Source organism: Eretmochelys imbricata, chromosome 6, assembly GCF_965152235.1.
Source record: "Eretmochelys imbricata isolate rEreImb1 chromosome 6, rEreImb1.hap1, whole genome shotgun sequence".
NCBI lineage: Eukaryota > Metazoa > Chordata > Testudines > Cheloniidae > Eretmochelys > Eretmochelys imbricata.
The window spans coordinates 23,906,578-23,918,908 of NC_135577.1; the positions used below are offsets into that span (position 1 = coordinate 23,906,578).

The following is a 12,331-nucleotide window of genomic DNA, read 5'->3' on the forward strand; positions in this document are numbered from 1 at the left end:
ATTTTGTTACTGTGAGATTCTAGCATAATTCACTACAAAAGATGCTTTGCATGTAAGCAAAAATGGCTCTGGAGGAAGTGTGCAATCTACTTCAGAAATATTTACAAACTATTATCGCACTATAATTTTAAGGCCCTCTCCACCTCTTTTCATGTTTGCACAAACACTGCAGTAATTAGGCACATAAAAGCATTTCTGTAAAATTAAAGGCGCAGCATTTTATCCATCATCCAACAGGAGTCTCTACTGCAGTGGAATCCTGTGCTTTAACCGGACTACTGAGATTCATTTGTTCTGTAAGAGTGCTGCAAAAGCAATCCTCAAGCTGCTATCAATAGCTCTGATTATGAGGAGACTGATGAAGCAATGCCAAATTGCTGTGTCATCTGGCGCTGCTGAAGTGCTGCTCTGATGCCTGCAATTCAAAACCATGCTGAAACAAGAAGAAAGGGAAGATTTGAACTCATGGTGGACTGAAGTTATACTGCTCAGATCTGCTTGTTATATAGCAATGGGTTCTGATGATCTTTCCTATAAACCAACAGAGGACTGGAAACAGCAAATGAAGATTAGGCTTGCTGTTCTTTTATACTGAACAGCAAGTTTCACCTTATTTCAATGATTAGTATGTTTACAAGACAATGGACAACCCTCAGATATCCACCCCGATCACATCACCAAACTCATCCATCTCATCCTCACCATGACAATTTTACATTCAACCACGTGTCCAAACCATGGGAAGAGCCATGGGTACTAGCCATGGGTACTGCCAACCTCTTTGTGGGCCACCTTAAAGAAGAATTTCTGGACAAATGTACCACAAAGTCAATGATATACTGAGATACATCAGTGATATTTTCAACCTCTGGGCAGACAACAAACTCCCTCATAGATTTCCACCACAACTTCAACAACAATCACACATTCATTAAACTCTTTCCTGGAACACTCCCAACACTAGCATCATCTTCCGGGACATCACAATCAGCTTCAGCAATGGAACATTACAGACAGCCATATAAAAGACACCCATGGATCAACACACCTCTCTACATAAATCCAGCACCACCCCAAACACACCAAGAAATCTGTTTTCTATGGCCAAACACCTCTGATACCACAGAATATGCACAGAGCAGAAAGTCCAGGATAAAAACTTTAACACACTTAAAACCACTTCTCCAAAGAAGGATACTCTACCAGACAAGTAGATCACATCATGAAATGGGATATCCAAATACTCGGACAGATCCTGCTTCAATTCAGAAATAACCCCCACCCCCTCTGACTGCATACCCCTAGTTGTCACCTACCACCCCATACTAGAACCCATATGGGGTATCAAACAACTACAATCCGTACGCAATGAGGACCCCAACCTGAAAAATCTTTCCTGAACTCCCACTTCTGGAAACCACCACCCAACCTCTCCAAGCTCACCATCAGAAGCAAGGTCCCCACAGACCAGGACACACCAACATAAAGTGGCACCAGACCATGCCAGAACAATGGATGCAAAATCTGCAGACAGATCTCCCCTGCTACAATGATCAATACCTCACACAACACACCTTTCAAGATCCATGGATCCTACACAAGCCTATCAGAACACGTATACTTCCTCCAATTCATTAAATTCCCCAACAAATATGTGAGTAAAACCAGACAATCATTTAACTCTTAAATGAACACACATAGGAAAACAATAAAAGAAAAAAACACCCTACCATCTGTCGGTGAACACTTTTCATGAAGTGATCACCCTATATCTGACCTTTCAGTCCTCATCCTCAAAGAAAACCAGCACAACACTTTCAGAAGACAAGTCTGAGATCTTAACTTCATAACTCTGCTAGACTCTAAAAATCATGGACTAAACAGACACACTGGATTTATAGCTTATTACAACAATCTGTAACCCACTAACCCCCTCTTTTTGTCCTATGACTACTGCGGTGTTAATGGGCCACTCTACCCTGAATGGTTGCTTACAGCATGTGCTAACTACTTATGCTAAACAGTCTGTCCCACCTTGCATTTACCTGTGACACTACCTTTTCCAGACCCGAAGAACAGCTCTATGTGGCTCGAAAGCTTCTCTCTCTCACCAACAGAAGTTGGTCGAATAAAACATATAGAGAGACAAGGTGGGTGAGGTAATATTTGAAATGCAATTTTTTTGTAAAGTGAACATGCTGCGAGAACTTGCTTCCTAAAAGGAGGGTAGGTATGGCTCCTTTACGTATTGTACTGTTTTGTCTTTAAACAATACATCTGGCTAAGTTTGGTCATTTGGTCTCCTGAACATTTTAAAGAATGAACTGTGAGTGCCGTCAAATAATTGGCTACACCTTTGAGTCAGTCGGTGCCATTGTTTATTACCAGTAATATTTACCAACTGTCTGCTTATATTTAAGATGAACTTAATTCTGAATTTCCCAACTCGTAATTTCACTAAAGACCAGTCTTGATCTACCGTAGGCTCCTCTTCAGCAGCGATCCATTAGCTGGTCCTTGTTCTCTGAGTGTTAGAAATGTAGAGAGATGTAGTGCATGTGTGGTTTTTTACACAATATGAGGGAGAAAGATGGTGGGGAACCCCACTTCGTTTTCAGATGTCAAATGCATATCTGGTACATAATTTCCACAAATTAAAGTAATCTGAGTTGGTTACAATTCCCTGTGCAAGCATACAATTAATAAACACTGGAATAAACCTTGTCATGCAATTTGTGCTAGCGCTCACTCTAATTTCCCAGACAGCCACAGCCTCATTACCTCCAGATTTGTGCATCTCATTATGATGCTGACACTGGCATTTGTGTGATTAGTGCTGAAATTACAGATTCATCCTCATTTAGTGTGGTCTTTATTGCTGTTAATTAGGCAACGAAATGTGAAAACTGTTACAACACTTTAATTATCTGAATGCAATGAGATTTTTATCCAAAAAAAAAAAAAGTAACCATTTGGTAGAAACAGTTGCTGGTTCCAATAGAAGCAACTGATTAACAAAAGCCTGATGATTTGCTGTGCCATTAGCCAATAGTTAAGATGACAATATTTTCACTCATCCTATCTGCACCCGCCAAGCTGTAGTTTTATTTTCTGTAAGTTAGCAGTCTAATTAAGTGAGGCATAATTAATTTTTTTAAAGGAAACTGGGCAATTAATGTGGTGTGATACTTTGTAGCAAGTTTCACTGATATCAAAATTGCCATATCTGTAAACAGCTAAATGTTAATGTTGATACAACATCACTACAAAGAAGGGAATGTGGATCGGTGACTTGCTTCAATTATGTGAATTTACTCCATGTTATTTATGGATTAATAGGAAAAGGAGACGTTGATTACCTTGTTCAGTAACTGGAGTTTTTTGAGATGTGTCCCCCTGTGGCGCTTCATGTCCGGATGAGCGTTGTGCCTGTGCACTCTGGATCGGAGACACCCCATGCTCTGGTATGAGGCATATAGGGAAGGTCGGACCTACCCCCACTCCAGGTCCTTCTCAACCACGAAAGTCCAATGAGAGACTCCAAGGCAGAAGGGAAGGGAGACAGGTAGTGGAGCACCCATAGGGACACATCTAGAAGAACTCCAGTTACAGTACAAGGTAAGTAACCTCTCCTTCTTTGAGTAGCGTCCTTACTGGTGCTCCACATCAGGAGACTCTGGAGCAGTACCTCTACCACAGAGATTGGTGCCAAGGAGGTGGATTAAATTGACTGCACAATAGCATTCCTGAAAGCCATATCATCTTTGGGAGCAGTCACAAGAGTGTAACGGGAAAACATGGATTGAAGAGCAGGCGACTGCCCTGCAGATGTCTGTAATAGGTATGTTTCTCAGCAGGGCAACAGACATAGATTGAACCTGACGGAGTGAACAATAACTCTCCAAGGATGCTGAACTCCTGAGGCTTTGTAACAGATTAAGATGCAACCCATTTGGACAGGCTGAATGGAAACTGCCTGTCCTTTCAGGCATTCTGCAATTGAGATAAAAAGTCTAGGTGAAGCCCTAAAGGACCTAGTTCTGGCTAGGTAAAAGGCAAGGGTTCTTCTTATGTCCAGGGTATGAAGGCTCATTTTTTTTTCCCTCGAGAAGAGTGAGGCTTGGGGTAAAACACCAGTAAGTGAATCTCTTGGATGAGGTGGAATTCTAAGGAAACTTTAGGAAGGAAGCGAGGGTGGGTACATGTGTCACCTTGACACGATAGAACAGCGTGTACACTGGATCAGCCATCAAGGCTCCAAGCCCCCCTGCTCTCTTGGCCAAGGTGATGGCTATGAGCAATGAAGTTTTATGAGACAGATGGAGGAGGGAACAGTTTGCCACAGGTTCCTCAGCAAATTGAGGACTACGTTGAGGTCCCCATGATGGAGTTTGTTCTTTAAACGGGAGGGAGGAGGTTGAGGAAGTCTTTGAGAAATCTCATCATGGGTGGGTGAGTGAAGACTGAAAGTCCCTCAGTGGGGGAGAGAAGGGCTTTTATAGCAGCTAGGAGAACTTTAATTGAACTAATGGATAATCACATGGTTTTTAAATTAAATAGGTAATCAAGAGTTTGTTTTAGATGAGGCTCAAGAGGAAGTATACATCGGTGACTGCACCAAGTCTGGAATGTTTCCACTTCTGCCGGTTAAGTTTTTCTCAGTGTAGATTTTTTTGCTATGAAGCAGCACTGTTAGTAATTCTGGGGAGTAGTCTAGTTCTATACCAGAAAGCCACCTATTAGTCACACCTTGGGGTGAAGTGCCAAGAGGTTTCCTGATTCCTCAGTGAGAAAATTCACCGTCAGAGGAAGGTGGAGAGGCAGTTGTAGAGACATGCAAACCAGCTCTGCAAACCACACCTGTCTTTGTCACTACAGTGCTACAAGGATAGCTACTCTTTGTTCTTGTTTCAATTTGTTCAGAACTCTGAGCAATGTGTGTGTTGGGGGGCTGGGGGGGGAACACAAGCATGGAGAAGTATGCAAGGACAAAGAATGATTAGGGCATTGCCTATCAAGTTGTGGCCATGCCCTACCTTCGAGCTCAATCATCTACACTTTGCAGTGGATGAAGCTGTGAAGAGATCTATCTGCAGATGGTCACAGGTATGACATCGCTCTTGGAATACCTCATTGTTCATTTCCCACTTGTGGTCAATTCTGAAATGTCTGCTGAGGGAATCCACGACTATGCTCTGTAGTCCGGTTAGATAAACCACTGCTGAGGTCTGTGTGTGGTGTGATATTCACCAGTTGCACAATTTTTATCGATTTGGCACATAAGGACCAGAAACTTGCTCCTCCTTGCCAACTGATCTAATACCTTAATGCTAGACAACAGTGCAGTGTTTTAACTGAGGCATCCCTAATGTGTGGAAGGAAGTGCCAGCAAGAATAACAAAGGGCTCTGAGCTCTAGTACGTTGATAAGAAAGATCATGCCCTTGAGGGAACCACTTGCCCTGAGCTGCGAGGTTTTGAAAGTATACACCCCATCCTATCAGAGGCATCTCTAGTGATGATCCTTGAGGGAGGGGACTGTAAGAACAGAACTCCTGCACACAACTTCTGTAGACTATTCCACCAATTTAAAGAATCAAGAACCCTCCAGGGTATGGATACATGCTTAGATAGGCTTTCTTTGTTGAGGGTGTAGACGGTTCTGATACAGGCCTTAAAACACGAGGAGTGTAGTCTTGCCAAGGGTTTCACAAATGTGCCACCTGCCATAAGGCCCACAGGTTGTGGGCACTCCCTTGCTGCAGTTTACAGGCTCTGTTGTATTGTTGAGACGAGTGTGAACATCGTATTGAACCTGCCCCAGGTCAGTATGCTCAGTATCCAAGTATGCTCAGGCAGTAGCGGAGTCCAGAGTAGCTCTGATGAAGTCTATTTGTTGGATGGGTGTGAGAGTAGACTTTCTGGCATTGAGGCAGAGGCCCAGTGAATGGAACAGAGATAGGGCTTTGCCGTCTGTGCTTTCACAAATGACAGACCTTTCAGTGGCCAATCATTCAGGAAGGGAAAAATGATTATTCCCATCTGCCGAACTTTGGTAAAGACCCTTGGAGCAGTAGGAATGCCAAAAGGTAGGATGCAACTGGTAGTATCTGCTCACCACAAAACACAGGATGTCTGTGTGAAGAAGGCTTGGCTATATGGAAATAAACATCCAGGAGGTTGAGGGAGACAAACAAATTCCTTTCTGCACCTGGAAGATTAAAGAGTTAGAGGTGTCATTCTGAACCACTGAGCGAGGACAAAGGTGCTTCGTGTCCTGAGGTTCAGAACTGGTCTCCATCCGGTTTTACTTGGGGACCAGGAAATACCCGGAATAAGAGCCTTTCCCAACTAAGTCCGGAGGGACAGGTTCGATAGCTCCCAGTGTTAGGAGGGATTGTGAGAGGAGTCCCTGAAGAGGGAGGAAGGGAAATGAGGGAGCAGAAGGGAACTGAATTAGATGGAGTAACTTGTAGGTGTCACTTCCAGGATCCATCTATCTGAGATAAGGCATTCTCAGGAAGGTAGGAAATGGGAACGACAGTCCCCATGGGGCTGGAGGGGGGCAATATGTGCAGCATAAAATCTGAAGCAGGAGAGAGTTTGTGACCCTCAACCAGTTGTTGAGGTTGTTTTGAGGATGTCACTGACTGGGAGGTTGCCATAGTAGACAGTCCTTTCTGAGAGAACGTAGAGAGCCTGGGCTTCTTCCTGTGAGGCTCAGCCATTCACATGGACTCAGTGGACAGGGTGAGACAGTTCAGCTGTCTACGACCTACTGTACTTTCTCTTTGCCACAGGCATATAGATGTCCAGAGATCGTAGCATTGTCCAAGAGTCCTTAAGAAAGTGAAGGGACCAGTCCGTGGTATTGCTGAATAACTAGGGTCCCTCAAAGGGATTTTGCACCTCCCAAGGCAGACCAGAGGACTGCGACCAAGAAGCTCTGTGAACAACTACTGCCGTAACCATGGAGTGAGCAGCTTCATCAGAAGCATTAGTGAGGTTTGAAGAGATGCCTTGGCAAATGTCTGGCCTTCTTTTATGAGGGCTTGAAATTGCTCCCCCTGATCCTCTGGCAGGTGTTCAATACAGGATGAAAATTTGGAATAGTTTGAAAATTTTTATTTTACCACCAGGGCTTGGTAATTGGCTACACAACTGCAGCATAACAGAGGATTAGCTTTGTCATCCCAGAAGGTCCAGTCTTTTTGGTTCTTTATTGGATGGAGTGGAACCGATGTTGTCTGTTCCGTTCATTGACTGGGTGTATGATGGAAAAAGAAATATTCTGATCCTTTGGGTGGGATGTAGTACTTTTTGTACACCTATTTCACATGTAAGTGGTATAATAGCTGGGGTGTGCCACACTGGAACATGCAGGGAGAGCATAATTGATGGGCAAGGCGATTTTGTACTGAAGAAAAGCATGAAGAATGTACAGCAAGGAGTGTTTCTCTCTCCTCCAAAAGGACATGTAGGGTCTCCGCTATACGCTTTGTAAGATCTGGAAGGCTTTGAAATGGTCGATATAAGATGGTGGGGGAGGCATGACAGCCTTATCTAGTGAGGAGGAGGATTTGTGGGAAGGTGATGTTTCTTCTTTCACAGGAGGCTCTGCTCCATGCAAGATCCTGCCAGGAAGAAGAATCCAAGAGTGGTGGTTATTGCTCTTGATGTGCCTTCTTATGGATGGAACTCAGAACAATGAGTCACCAGGGGTTCCAATAAGCCCCCTGTGGTGGGGAGTTAAGGGAAAGGAGCAGGACCCCGCTCTTGTCCTTGCCAGGGTTGGATGCATACCCTTCTAGGAGTTTCATTGTCAGGGTGTACCCAGAGTGAAGGAGGTTGAAAAAGGGAACCCTGCACAGACACTTCCAAATCTGATGAGGTGGAAAGTGGCATCAATCCTGGTGGCTGAGTCAGTACCAGGACCTGGAAGAGGTCCTGTAATTGCATCGGTACTGGAGGCTGTTGATATGACACCAGATGATGTCAAGACACCAGAAGTGTGTCTATGTATCCTCAAAGAGTTATGAGGATTGGACACTATGACAGAATCAGTGGGTTAGACATTATTGAAGATTGCAGCAAAGAGTAAGTAGGCTCCAGCAGATGAGACGGTACTGGTGGCCAGTAGGCACTGGAGCAAGACCATCTGTCCTGACTGCAGGAACAATGCCTATCTCAGCACTGATGGTGATCTGAGTATGGTCTCTGGCACCTATCAGGTGATGATGATGGGGAGGATGACCCCAAACTGGATCTCCAGTGACAATGGAGGAGCCAGTCCTAGTAGGATAAACAAATGACCGGACTCATCCGAAGCCTAACATAGGTGCCGCATCGGTGTTGAAGAGGAATAAGGAACTGGCACCAGCAGTACAAAGTGAGACATACTCCCACCCTATACCAGACAAGGCACCAGCATTGAGGCCAAGGACAGTACTGAGCTGAATGACGGGATCTGCTGCCTGGCCAATGGTGGTGCCTGGTGCACACCTGCATTGAGGGGTCCTTCAGTACTGGGCATGGCACCAGCCTCTATTCCACTGCCTGGGATGTGGGTGATGCAAGTCATGGTGCCAATAAACCAGGAAGCTCTGCAACATGGCCAGAAGATGCCAAAGGCACAATGGAGGACTAAGTGCTAGAAACTACAGCACCAGAAAAACACCTGAGAGAGTCTAGACTCTCCACTAGACTCTCCTAGTGGAAAGTCAGGGACTGAGAGGCAAAGTAGGTCTGAAGCTGCCTGATATGTCACCAGCCTGGAAACTGTGGGCACTTGTGCAGACGTCATTGGTACCAGTCTCAACAGACGCCCCATGGCTGGAACCAAAATCCATGGTATAGGCTCTCACTGATCTCAGCATGGTAACAGGGAGCAGTTAGATGGACCTGCTCCATCCCATATGCCAGAAGGAGTACGGTGCTGGTCAGCACTCCTCATAGGAAATGAGTCTCCAGGAGCTCTGGATTGGTCCCGATTAGTCTTACGGGACCTCTTCCTTGCCACACCAGAGGACGGAGAATGACTCCTCTTCCTCTAGGGGGAAACAGCAGGGTCCAAACATGGAGCAGCATCACTTGCTGGTTCCAAAGGCAACCGCTGATCAGACAAGGGCCTTGGTGCCAAAACAGGCCTAATGGCTTGCTCCAGAAGGTGCTGTTTCAGCTTTATGTGTCTTGCCACCCGAGTCCTCTTTTTGATTGACTTATCGATGGAGCACCATTCTTTAATGTGTACCTCACTAATAGGCAACAAGCCCCTTCTGTGGGGAAATTCAGAAGTTAAGGCCTCCAGAGCAATGTTAACTCAGATGTGTTTATGTGTGAATATATATACTGAATGCATCCATCAGTATCCACAATATTACATATGCACAATATGACATTACAACCCCACTGTATTATTGCTAATATAGTGTTAGTAACTAAGCTATCTGCCATTTAAAATCCCTGTCTACCTTAATGCACGTGGACTAAGCAGCAGGAAAATATCTATTCTATACCTGAATAAGACAGAAAGTTGAGGATTTTCAGGGAAATTTCATTAGTGTCTTATGTGATGTGGATAAAGTAACGGCAATCCTTTTGAGCACAGAATTAAATGGCTTACACTTGAATGCTGAGTAGACAGGAAGACCTACTTCAATTAAAAATAGAAAGTGATTGCTTGAATATTTGGTTTAAACTTACACTGAGCATTTCTAAAACTAAAAAAATTACTAAAAATCCAATTAAAAAAAAAATTCCTCTCACTCTTGATGTAAGAGGTGCAATTTCCCAGTATAGTCCTGATGTTTTAAAAAAGACAGTTACCTTTTCGGTAAAGGGTGTTCTTCAAGATGTGTTGCTTATGTCCATTCCATATTAGGTGTGTGTGCTTGCCACATGCACTGGTGCCGGAAGTTTTTCCCTCAGTGGTATCTGTAGGGAACTGGCTCTGGGCCCCCTGGAGCGCTGCGCACATGCCATGGTATAAAGGGCACCGCCAGCTCCCTACACCCTCAGTTCCTTCTCACCAGAAACTCCAACAGTGGGGAAGAAGGGCAGGTTATGGAATAGATATGAGCAACAAATCTCGAAGAACAGCAGTTACGGAAAAGGTAAATGTATTTTCTTCAAGTGCTTGCTCATGTCCATTTCATGTTAGGTGACTCCCAAGCAGTGCCAACGGAGGTGGGTAGGAGTTCACAGACATGTAGATTGCAACACAGCTCTGCTGAACCCAACATCATCTCAGGCTTGCTGAGTGATGGTGTAGTGAGCCATGAACGTGTGAATGTCCTGGATGGGAACGTGTGCCAGAAAGGCCACCGAGGACACCTGAGCTTTGGTCGAGTGGGCCCCCACAATTGGCGGTGGCAGGACCTGTGCCAGCTCATAACAGGTCTGGATGCAGGAGGTGATCCAGTTGGAAATCCTCTGTGATGACACCGGAAAGCCCTTCATACTGTCCGCTGTCACGATGAAGAGCTGGGTCGAGCTGCAGAAGGGGTTGGTATGCTCCAGATAAAACGCCAAGGCACGTCTGACGTCCAGGGCATGCAGCCTCCTTTCCTTCCTAGTGGTGTGTGGCTTGGGACAAAACACCGGGAGGAAGATATCCTTGTTAACATGGAAGGAAAACACCACCTTCGGCAGAAAGGCTGAATGGGGTCGCAGTTGAAATTTGTCCTTGTAGAACTCCGTATATGGCGCTTGTCAGGGCTTTACGCTCCGACACTCGTCTCACGGATGTTATCACCACAAGGAAAGCGACCTTCCATGACAATTAGGAGAGGAAGCAGGAGCCCATAGGCTCAAAGAGCAGGTCCATAAGCCTAGAAAGAACCAACTTAAGGTCCCATTGTGGGACAGGAGCCCAGGCCAGTGGGAAGAGTCTCTTGAGGCCTCTCAGGAATCAAGCGAACATGTTGTATGAAAACGCCGTCTGACCTTGGATTGGTGGGTGAAAAGTGGAGATAGCCGCAAGGTGACTCTGATGGAAGAGAGGGCCAGCCCCGGTTCTTAAGATGGAGCAGGTAATCTAAAATAAATAGATAGTAAAGAGGAGCTTGTTGGAGAGACACTACGCTCAGACGCCCAGTGGGAGAACCTTGTCCATTTGGCCAGGTAGGTTGCTCTAGTGGAAGGCTTCCTGCTTTCCAAGAGGATTTGCTTAACCTCGTTAGAGCAAGCCCACTCCTCCAAATTCAACCATGCAGCATCCATGCCGTGAAATGGAGGGGGCAAGATTGGGGTGCAGGAAGTGCCCGTGATCCTGCGAGAGCGGATCCGGTCAGTCGGGAAAGGGCCAGGCAACGGCCACCAATAAATCCATCAGCATGGCAAACCAATGTTGGCGCAGCCACACCGGGGCGACCATGATGACTTGGGCCTTGTCTCTCTTGACCTTTGACAGGACTCTGCTGATGAGCGGGATTGGCAGGAATGCGTACATCAGAGCCCCCGACCATGATAGGAGGAAGGTGTCGGAGAGGGAGTCTTTGCCCAGGCCTTGTAGGAAACAGAAGCAATGACATTTCCTGTTGGCGAACAAGTCCACTTGGGGAGCTCCCCACCTCTAGAAGAGGGTCTGGGCTACCTCTGGATGGAGCGAACACTCATGGTGAGAAGACAAGGATCTGCTGAGGCGATTTGCCAATGTGCTCCTGATGCTGGGGAAGTGGCAGGCCTCCAGTTGGATCGTGTGATTGACGCAGAAATCCTACAGTCAGAGGGCCTCTTGGCAGAGGGGCAATGAGCGTGTTCCCCCTTTCTTTCATCGAGGTCACATTGTCTGTCAACACTCTCACCACCTTGCCTGCCAGGTGCGGTAGAAAGACTCCGTAGGCCAAGCGTACCTCTCTGAGCTCCTTGACATTTATGTGCTACGTCATCTCCTCTGGGGACCATATGCCCTGGTTCTGGAGGCCGCCGAGATGCGCTCCCCAGCCGAGGACAAGGGCTGTTGAATGGAATTCCTTCCAGGACTGCCCTGGGGTTCAGTCCACCATTGTAGCAAGGTAAGTATCATCAGTAGGATGGTAACTACCTTTTTCAGGTGATCTCTGGACTGGGAATAGACCGTCACCAGCCACTGCTGTAAGGGCCACATCCTAAGCCTGGCATGGTGGATGACATACGTACATGCTGCCATGTGTCCCAGCAGTCACAGGCAAACCTTGGTCGTGGTCAGGGGGAATACGGAGACTCCTGTGATGAGGTTCCACCATCGTTTGGAACCTTTCCTGCGGTAGAAACGCTCTGGCGCAGGTGGAGTCAAGCATCGCTCCCATGAACTCTAGCCTCTGCACCAGAACTAACGTCAACTTTTTGTTGTT

General features: G+C 46.0%; 1 protein-coding gene across 3 annotated transcripts in view; it reads right to left on the minus strand.

The window, feature by feature from the left end:
- CHID1 (chitinase domain containing 1) overlaps positions 1-12,331 on the minus strand; it is a 251,785-nt gene that overhangs the window by 74,792 nt on the left and 164,662 nt on the right. The gene's annotated exons all lie outside the window — the stretch shown is intronic.